This window comes from Miscanthus floridulus, chromosome 1, assembly GCF_019320115.1.
Source record: "Miscanthus floridulus cultivar M001 chromosome 1, ASM1932011v1, whole genome shotgun sequence".
Classification (NCBI taxonomy): Eukaryota; Viridiplantae; Streptophyta; class Magnoliopsida; order Poales; family Poaceae; genus Miscanthus; species Miscanthus floridulus.
In genome coordinates, this window is record NC_089580.1 from 2,984,283 (window position 1) to 2,986,500 (window position 2,218).

Sequence of the window (2,218 nt, forward strand, 5' to 3'; positions counted from 1 at the left end):
CATGCTTGCCAAGGTGACAGGCGTGGCATGTATGACGACTGGATGGCGAACAAGTAAAACCAATGATGCGAGAAAGGTGAAGAAGAGCGTCCCGGCCTGGGTGACCAAGTCGAGCGTGCCACAGAGTCGCATCAGTCGAAGACAGGAGCGCCTGTGGGGATGAAGACGAAACAATGTCACGAGCAGGATGCAAGGGGTAGAGCTCGCCCGAAGAATCACATCGGAGGAGTGCCATCTTGGTGCGAAGGTCCTTAATGGAGAAACCCCATGGATCAAATTCAACAGACACAGAATTATCATGGGTTACTGCTCGAACAGATATGAGATTCTTCACTAATTGTGGAGCAATGAGAACATTGTTCAAATGAAGAGGCGAGGAAGAAGTAGGAATAGATGTGCATCCAGTGGACGTTGAAGACAGAAGTCCACCGTTGCCGACAATAATTTGACGATGAACAGTGGAGGGCGAATGAGAGGAAAGGATACCGGGATGCGATGCCATGTGTGACGAGGCGCCAGTATCCATGAACCAGTCGCTGCCGCCGCCGTTGGTGTTGTGGATGGTCATCCCGTTGAGCGCGGAGTAGAGGCCAGGCGGGAGGGACACAGTGTCGTGCTGTGGCGGCGGCGCGGCGAGAGCCGCCATGGCGGTAGGAGGTTGAACTCCAGGACGCGGTGCAAGAACCCCAGGGCGCCAGGTGTTGAGTGGCCACGCCTAGACGACGCCTTGCCAGGGGTTGTAGGAGGACGCCCACTATGGCATCGGCACGGAGTTGCCACTGGGCGCAGGTGGGCGCGGACGGTTTTCCGACTTGCGCTTCTTGCGACGGTCGCCGCGATCACCACTGTTGGAGGCAGGGACCGCAGGTGTGGGCACGGGTGGGGAAGGAGCCGGTGCAGACTTGGTGGGGTTGTCACGCGCCGTAAGAAGGGCCGTCTGTGCCTCCATCTGCAGGGAATGCTTGATGCGGTGTTCCTCCTGCAGAAGATAAGACTTGGTGTAGAGGAACATCGGTGGCGGCTTCATGGTGGTGAGAACGGCGATCGCCTGACTGAACTTGTTGTTCAGTCCGCGAAGGGTGTTGATGACGAGAGCCGTGTCGGAGACCGCAGCGTCGCAATCGTAGAGGGTGTCGGCGAGGTGCTTGAGGCGGCCGCAGTACTCACCGACCGTCATGTCGCCTTGGTAGAGGCTGTGGAACTCCTGTTGAGTGTACACGGCGCGTTGAAGACTGTTGTCGAGGAACTGGCCGGTGATGGCGCTCCAGGCGGTGTAGGCAGAGTTCTGTGGCCGGTAGACGTCGCTCCAGATGTCCTTGGACACGGTGGAGTAGAGCCACTGGACAATGCAGGAATCCACCTGCAACCATTCCGGATCGTCGATCATGGCGGCCGCGTCGACGGTGCCATCAACATGGCTGACGAGACCGAATTTTTGGAAGGTGAGGTTGAAGAAGGATCGCCATTGGCGAAAGTTCCCATCATCCATGTTGAGAGTGACAGGAACATGGTTATGAATATTGAGGAGGGTGAGGGTGGAGGCCTTGGGAGGGGTGGCTTCAGAAGCACTGCCAAAGGGATTGGAGCCGTGAGAAGCACCGGAGCCGGTTGGGCTGGCCATGGCCAGGGAAGCAGCGGAAGAAGAAGATCAAAGGAAGGCTGATACCATGTAAGAGTGTAGAGAATGGGAGAGAACACACCGCACAGTTTCCATTACATTCAGGAGGGGTTAAATACATGAACCAGTGAATCACACACTACCAGCCGATCCTATAATTCAGGCATGGTGGGTGATGGAGCTGGTGCTCAGCCGTTACAACTAGAGGACTAAGTCCTGACCACTCAATCCTAACTAACACGCTAACAGTGACAACTATATGGGTATCAACCATACGATGAGCATTATTCAGACTTTGAGTATAAATCAGATGATGATGACTATCCAATCTTGGACGAATATCTTTGAAGCCTTAAATGTGCAGCATTAGCATTGCCTATCTATTCTTCAGTGCGCGCATATATTGTTGATTTTTTGTCTATGTGTGCGGACTAAATTATGAATATGTGCCATCTTTCTATGCTAGAGTGTGCATTGTTTTTAGTCCGTGCAATGTTATGTTCAATTCAGTACGACATATGTATTGCTCCTAGTCCTAGTCAAAACAAATGAACAATATTGGTGTGTCAGTATAAGCATGCATTTTGGTAACACGGAAGG

At 53.2% G+C, this 2,218-nt stretch overlaps 1 pseudogene; it reads right to left on the reverse strand.

The window, feature by feature from the left end:
* Nucleotides 1-215: 215 nt before the first annotated feature.
* LOC136471108 (uncharacterized) lies at nt 216-1,675 on the reverse strand (annotated as a pseudogene).
* Between the last annotated feature and the right edge of the window lie 543 nt (nt 1,676-2,218).